General features: G+C 37.7%; 1 pseudogene; it reads left to right on the forward strand.

Annotated features, from left to right (window-relative positions):
• Positions 1-6,240: 6,240 nt before the first annotated feature.
• Positions 6,241-6,356, forward strand: LOC111744599 (annotated as a pseudogene).
• The last annotated feature ends 2,258 nt before the right edge of the window (positions 6,357-8,614 follow it).

The following is an 8,614-nucleotide window of genomic DNA, read 5'->3' on the forward strand; positions in this document are numbered from 1 at the left end:
AAAGCTTCGGAGTTGGCAGCCACTTGTCAGGGAAGATGGGCCTTGAAAGTTGGAAAAGATTTGGGATGGATGGGGTGAGGTGGGAATAGAGAGGTCATTCTAGGTGGAGGGTCCTGTATGAACAGAGGCCATATGGAGAAAAGGGAATTTTCGGTAGTAACCCATTTCCTTCACAGCACTCAACACTGGGCCTGGAACAGAATGTGTATTAATGTATACTTATTTACTTGAACCCAAGCGTCCTTTATGGGAGTCACTTAAGGTATCTAGTCAAGAGGGTATAATATCTAAACCATGCTTTAGAGAAATCAAATTGCCAGTGGTATATATGAGGTAAATTGGAAGAAGGAAAGTGTTGAAGGTGAATTAAAGGGCAGTTTCAAGGAGCCAGATCAGGAATGATAAAAGCCTGATGAGGAGTGACTGCTAGTGGGTACAGGGTTTCTTTTTGGGGTGATGGCTGCACAGTTCTATGAGTATACTAGAAACCATTTAATTGTACACTTTAAATAGATGAATTGTATGGTGTCTGAGTTATAACTCAATTAAACTGTGAAAAAAAGAACTTGAACTGATACGAGTATGTGGGAATCAAAAAGAAGGTTGGAGCTGGCGTTGTAAGAGGCTTTAAGCCTGAGTGAGATGATAGAGGTGGCATTAATAGAGATTTGCCAAGAATAGAACTAGTGGGCTAAGAAAACGATCAATAATTCCCTAATAGTACCTAATAACCAGTCTATATTTAAATTTTCACAACTGTCCAAGTAATGGCTTTTATAGGTTTTTTTTTTGGGGGGGGGGAACAGGATCATGCATTGCATTTGGTTGTCACATATTTTATTAGTCTCCTAGTCTTATTTTTAATAAAATTGGCTTTTTGAAGCATATTCATACAATGGCAATTACACAGCATAAAACAAAAATGAACCATCGATATATGTGGCAATACAAATTAATCTCAAAAACATTGTATTGAAGGAAAGAAGCCAGACACAAAACAGCACATGCTGTTTGATTCTGTTTATATAAATTTTAGGAACAGGCAAAACTAATCCATGGTTATAGAAATCAGCACACTATTGCCTGGGAATGGGGGATGTGGGATTGACAGCATAAAAACATTTTTTCTAGGGTGGTGGTGATCACATAGGTATTAGAACTCATCTAATTGTAATTTTTTAGGTCTATGCAGTTCATTGTATGTAAATTTTTCCCAAAAAAGTCACATGAAATAATTCTGTGTAGTTATGTTACCAATTTGATAAATGGTTACTTTCATTTCTTTCAGATTACTTTCAGTTTTAGGCTTTGCTTTTGTTCTTTTTTTTATTTTGCTTTTTGAATGTATAACAATAGCATATAGGGCAATGGAACAGAATACAAAGTCCACAATGGTCAACTGATTTGTGACAGAGGTGTCAAGGAAATTCAGTGGGGAAAGGGATAATCTTTTCAACAAATGGTGTGAAATAATATAGTCTTTTACAGAAATTATTTGAATTTAATCACAGCAGTTTATGGGTTTGGTTTTGTTTATTTTGGGTTTGTTTGTTTGTTTGTTTGTTTTTACAGATCTTACAAGTGATAAAAAGTTCTAGCTTAGCCAGATATGATTATAAATTCTAAACTCTAGATTCTACTCACTTTATTCATTCTCATTCATCAGTTATTTATTGAACTCCTACTATATACCAGGCAATGTGCTGGATGCTGGTGAAAACAATGAGTAGGTCAGACATGGTTCCTATTGAGAAGCTGAAATTTTCATTGGAAATAAGTCGAAAGGGTATTTATGAAAAGCTTTTTCCGAAGAGGGGATATTTTTGGGGAGTGCGAGGGTGGGGGGGATTTTTAAGTTGAGACTTAAAGAATGAAAAACAAGCTAAGTGGTAACTAGAGGAAAAGAACTTTTCAGGCGAAATGCTTGGTGTTTTTCTGGAAGTGAAAAGAAACCAGGAAAGCTTTGAGGTAGAGAACAAGGGAAGAGGAGTAATGACAGCAGAAAAATAGGCAGGACCAGGTTAGGCAGTGCTCACACAGACCATGGTGTAAGGTATTCACGAGCATATAGAAGCCACTGGAGGATTATAAATTGAGGAATGACTAGATGACATCTAGGATTTCACTCTGCTCTGAGGAAAATTGGTTGGAAAGTGGCAGAAAGTGCAGGCAACTAATTTAGAGTTTCACTACATTCTGCTACCATTTATTTTTTTCTCTTTAAAATTAATTCCTCGGGGATGGGGAAAAAATGGCTTGAATGACAGAGGCTTTATTCATCCCTCTTGCAACCAAATCAAAGTTGTGACAGGATACAGAGCAAATAGCCATCAAAATTGCCTGGGATCTAGATGAACAGAAGCACTACAACTAGAGAGGAAGAGAAATAATTAATCTACCTGCAACAGTAGAAGGTAGGAGGAGGTGAAGACGTGAGGCTGTCCCAAGCGGCTGAGTGGGAAAGAGGCTAAGCAGTGGCCTCCTAAAGTGGTCGTGTCTGTGAGCATACTTTCATGGTGATGGACCTGCTCGTTCTGAGCACCAGCACTGGGTCAGCTGCACGGGGGGACACTGAGTTGTCAGAGCAAGGGCTGGAGGCGAGGCTCTCTCGTGGGTAGAAGTGCTGGTGGTATCCATTGTTCCTCTGTTGAGCCCTCCCCGCTCCCAGCGTTTGGACCTAGCACCGCCATAGCTAATAACAGAGGTCATTCTGCCCAGAGGAGTCCCTGAAACTCCACCCTCCCCAACTCACAGCCCCAACCAAGCCACATCCAGCTGTGTCCTCAGTGAGTCGGGTGTTCCTTGCTGAGCAGCTCTAAGACTCACACTGGTGGCAGCTGGCCTCATTTTCTGGCATGGTTTCTTGGGGCAACTATAAGCACAGCATCTGTGGATTGCTTGCTGAATCTTAATGGATGGCCCCGGAGCGGCACAAGCTGGGGTTACACTTGGCCTGCAGCTGAACCCCTCTCACAACTGTGCCACTGGATACCTTCTACACAAAGCCACGCTAAAAAGACCGGGAGAATTAGGAGCTTTGCTTACTACATAGAAACAGACAAAGAAAGGCAGCCAAAATGGGAAGATGAAGCAGAAATCATATGAGAGAACAGAACAGAGATCCAGGAATAATGGAGTCAAGCAATCCAACAGATGCAAAGTTCAAAATACTGGTTATAAAGATGCTCAGTGAATTTAGGGGAAGTGTAGATGAATTCAGTGAGAACTTAAAGAGATTAAAAAAAAACATAAAAATGGAAATGGAAACTATAAAAGGGAACCAGTCAGAAATGAAGAACACATTATCTGAGATGAAGAGTATGTTAGAGTTATTAAAGAGGATCGAACCACCAATACAGAGGATGGGAAAGCCAAGGACAATAAGAATGACAAGAAAAAAGAAGTCAAGACTATAATAATAATATAAGGAGTCTATGGTATGCTATTAAATGTAAAAATATCCATGTTACAGGGGTACTTGAAGGAAAAGTTGAAGAGCTGTTTGAAGAAATTAAGATGGAAATCTTCCCTAACCTAGTGAAGGAAATAGACATACAACCCAAGGAAGCTCAGAGAGTCCCCCACCAAGACACATTATAATTAAAATATCCAAGGTTAAATACAAAGCAAATCTTAAAAGCAGTAAGAGTAAAGCAGTTAGTTACCTCCAATGGAAGACCCATAAGACTGGCAGCTGATTTCTCATAAGAAGCAATGCAGGACAGAAGGGCTCCGCACAAAATATTCAAAGTGTTGAAAACCCAGGATCTATAAACAACAATACTTTATCCAGCAAAGCTATCATTTAGAGTCAAAGGACAGATAAAGAGCTTCTCAGACAAAAATAAGCTAAAGGAATTTATCAACACCAAGCCAGTATTACAGGAAATGTTGGAGGGACTTTTTTAAGAAGAAAAAACATGTATCAAAAACAGGGGTAAAGAGTGGTAATAACTACATTTCTATCAACAAGTACCTCAAATGGAAAAGACTTAAGTGCTCCAATCAAAAGATAGAGTGGCTGAATGAATAAGAAAACAAGATCCCTATGTAGGCTGCCTACAAGAGATCACTTCAGATTAAAAGACACACAGACTAAAAGTAAGGGTATGGAAAAAGATATTGCCTTGATGGACCTAGAGGGTATTGCACTGAATGAAATAAGTCAGATAGAGAAAGACAAATATCCCTGATACATGTGGAAGCTAAAGAACAAAATAAACAACAACACTGAAAATAAACTCAGATACAGAGAATATTTTGAGGGCTACTAGATGGGAGGGACAGTGAAAAAGGGTAAAGGGATTAAGAAGTAAAGTAGATAGTTATAAAATTGACATGGAGATACAGTATAGCATAAGGAAAATAGTTAATAATGTAGTAAATATGTAAGGGAGAATAGGAGTAGTAGATTTAGTGGGGTGATCACTTTGTGAGTTATATAGATCTCTAATCACTATGCTGTACACCTGAAACTAATATTGTACGCCAACTATAATTTTAAAAAAAAGTCATTGAATTGTACAATGTAAATACGAGCAACTAATTGTCTATTATATTTCAATAAAACCAGGGGAAAAAATGAAAAAAATAAAATAAAATTAATTCCTCAACATTCAAAGACAAAGATGATTTACATTTACCTCTGCTCTCTCTCTGTGTCCTCCCCAGCAAGCAAACTCAAGAGTTAGTTTATCTATTCTATTGACTCAATTTCAAATACACCATAGACTGAATGAAGCCGCAGCTTGGGAGCAGGTGAGACAAAGAGCTAGCAAACTATCTCTTTATGACTAATCTGACAGTAATTTAGGTCAGTGACTTTGGTGAAGCCATATCTAAATAGGTTTATTTAGGAGGGGGATTTTGCAATTCACCTGAAAAACTTATAATAAAGCTTTTCCACAAGACCTAAGCTAGTACAGGAGGAAATTAGATTTGGAAAACTCCTAACTAGTTAATCTTTGCATGTACTAATAATAACTTTTTCACTCCAGAGACAGTCTCTGTGAAGCTTACCACATTCTTACCAGATAGGATCTGGCCTGTTCCTTAGTGAATCAGCAAAATACTGCAGAAACTAGTTGTAAAGACCATTAACATGGGGAAGGGAAAGCTGCACAAAAGGGGATGTTAACTATATCTGTAAGACTATTTATTTTATTTTAAAAATTAAGTCTTAAGGTTAATGTAACAAATGTTAATTGTCAATTTAGGGTGGTGGTACATAATTACATGAATGTTTGAAATTTTCTTTGTACTGTCAACATAAGAAATATCTAAACCTGTAGAGAATTTTTATAAGTTTATTTGAGCCAAACTGACATTCTAGGAAGCAAAGTCTCAAATGCTCTGGAGAATTAGTTTGGTAGCTTCTTTTATATATTTGCAATTAAGGAAGTAATGGAAGGAAGATTACATGATGGTGGGAGAAAGCACAATGGGGTTTGATTACAGAAAGGTTAACAAGATTATTTGCTTGAGGGCGGTTACAGTTTATTTTAAAGGTATATTAACTGAGATGCACAGAAACAATGGACAGAGGCTTGCTTCAGGAAAAGGTAAGCGTTTATTGAAGAAGTTATATGCCTGGAACTGACTACCCACCATGACCTGCCTAGTTAGGAATTTATGAACCGATCACCATGTGAGGTTACTTTCCATAGGACTCCTTATTTTTCATTTTTAGTACGTTTCTATATTTTTTAATATCTTGAAATTATAATAAATCACAAAAATCAGCACACTATTTCCCAAAAAACAAAAGCATCGTGACCTGAACAGTGCAACCTCTGTTCCAAACATTAATTTCATAAATAATTAGATATATGGCATTAGATTGCTACTCTCATTCCCCAACCCATTATTTTGCAGAAAATTGTAAAAATAAATAGGAGGAGGGATTGTAATCCAAATGAGTGAATATTACCTCATCTTGACCTATGGATGTTATAGGGAGGCATAATCCTGAAAATCTGTGTCTGGGATGGTGAAGAATGACATTAATGCAAAACCTAACTAGATGAGAGAAACAAGCCTATCATCTGGTTTAGCTCAGTTCATTAGCATACTGATCCAGATAAGGTCAATTATGTAGATTTCTGTTGCCCTATTAGTGGCTGAATCCTTCTCTTATGAAACAGTAACATTTTTCTCAAATATGTGCACCCATACACTACAAAGAACCATATACTAGTACAGCTGGAAAACAATTTGGTAGCCTTAAAAATATGTACCATTGTCTGTAGCCATGCCACCCTGCACGTGCCCGATCTCATCTGATCTTGGAAGCTAGGCAGGCTCGGGCCTGGTTAGTACTTGGATAGACCACCTAAGAATACCAGGTGCTATAGATGTTAAAAAATTTTTGTTTAAAATATGTACCATTGCCATTAAAAGGACAAACTGACATGTGCTTTCTGGTGTGATGCACTGAGGACACAATATCACATGTATAGCATTTCTGTAATTTCTGTAATGCATAACCTGAATCAAATTATGAGGAAATCATCAGACAAAACCAAATTGAGGGATTTTCTACAACTGCTTCTTCAAATTTCTGGCGCTCTTCAAAAATGTCACTATTAGGAAAAGACAAAGTCTGAGGTGCTAACCATTCGATTTTAAAGATTAAAAAAACATGATAATTAATACAATAGGTGATCTTGGATTGGATCTTGGATCAAAAAAAATTGCTACAAGGGATACTGTGGGACGTATGGCAAAATTTGAGTATGGGATTGTTAAATTTTTCTGAATTTGATCAATGTACACCCCTGTTCTTATGAAACACACGCTGAACTATTTAGTCATGAATTATACACACACACACACACACACACATACACAGATGCTCCTCAGCTTAATGATGGATTATGTCCTGATAAACCTAAGTTGAAAATATTGTGAGTTGAAAATGCATTTACTACATCTAACCTACCAAACATCATAGCTTAGCCTAGCCTACCTTAGACATGCTCAGAACACTCACATTAGCCTATAGTTGGGCAAGAGTAATTGCAGTCTTCTTCTCACTGGGGACTAGAGACACAAATGGGCATTTTGTAGACATCATGGGATGCAAAACCACAAAACACAATATCCAAAAGTGTGCAACACAGTACACCGTATTGATTATTTACTCTTGACTGACTGGGGGCTGTAGCTCTCTATCATTGCCCAACATCAGGAGAGTATCATACTGCATCTTGCATATCGCTGGCCTGGGAAAAGATCAAAATTCAAAGTAGGATTTCTACTGAATGCATCTTGCTTTTGCATTATTTTACAATGAAAATCTTTAGTCGAACCATTGTTAAGTCAGGGATTGTCTGAGCATGGAAAGTGATAAAGCAAATATAGTAAAATATTAATAATAATTGGTATGTCTAAGTGAGGGAGTTCATTGTATACTATTCTTACTATATTTGAAATTTCTTCAAAAAAAGGTATTATTAAGAATGTGTGAACCCTTTGATGCATAATTTTACTACTAGTAGTCTACCCTAAAAATAAAGTTTTCCAAAGTCTTTGCCTTTATAGTTGGGGGAAAAAAAAATTGGGGCTTGAAGCAAACAAGTCTGGAAGAATTTCTGCCCTAATTTTCCAAATAATTCTAAGTAGGTCCTGGGAATGATGCTGAAAAAAATGCAGCGACCCATTCAGAAAAGTTCCAAATAGATTTTGTAAATACTCCACCCTAAAGGAGGTGGTACATAACTCCTCACATCTTAAGTATGAGCTGCACATAGTATTTACTCCCAAAGAGTACAATATATAAAAAGGTGGGCGAGAGTAACTTTACAGTGGAGAAACCTGACAAACACTAGTTCAGCTGTGTGATCAAGGTCAACATCAATAGTCAAAAATGCTGACAGCATGAACCCTTGATATCACATAATGAAAATGGAACATTACCTCTGTAATCTTATTCAATACCCATAACCCCCCATCAGTCATGAGAAAAATTCCAATAGAGGTGCATCCTACAACAAACCTAACCAGTACCCCTCGAAACTGCAAGGTCATCAAGTACAAGGAAAGGTTGAGAAATTGCCACAGTCAAGAAGAAACTTAGGACACATGACAATTAAATGAAATGTAGAATCCTGGATGGGATCCTGGAACAGAAAAAGGGCATTGGGTTTAAGAGAGGAAAGGAGGCATCTAAAAAATGCAAAGGAAAGGGCTTGCAGAAATGACCAACTCAGCCAAAGTCCATTCCTAACTGCCCTCTCCCCCACCCCTCCAGGACTCTCTAGCTACCATGTTTTGCCCCATTGCTGACTTCCCCACCTCAAGGACTCTCCAGCTCACATCTGTTGATTCATGGCTTGCCAACCAACTAATGTCCTTCCTTATCTCTGTAGCTGTGTAGGAAAAACAAGACTATATAAAACTGCTTGTTATGTTTCAATCAGGGCTCAGCCTTTGGATAGGAATCCACTGAGCAGGTGCTGGCATTAATAAGTGTTGCTTCCAGAAACAAATGAACAGGACAAACAGAGACTCATGGACATGGACAATGACCACTGGTTACCAGACGGGAGGGGGAAGGAGGAAAATAAAAAAATGTTAAAAAAAAAAAAATATATATATATATATAAGCTTGGAA

The sequence above is a fragment of the Pteropus vampyrus genome, unplaced genomic scaffold (genome assembly GCF_000151845.1).
Source record: "Pteropus vampyrus isolate Shadow unplaced genomic scaffold, Pvam_2.0 Scaffold137, whole genome shotgun sequence".
In the NCBI taxonomy this organism is placed as follows: Eukaryota; Metazoa; Chordata; class Mammalia; order Chiroptera; family Pteropodidae; genus Pteropus; species Pteropus vampyrus.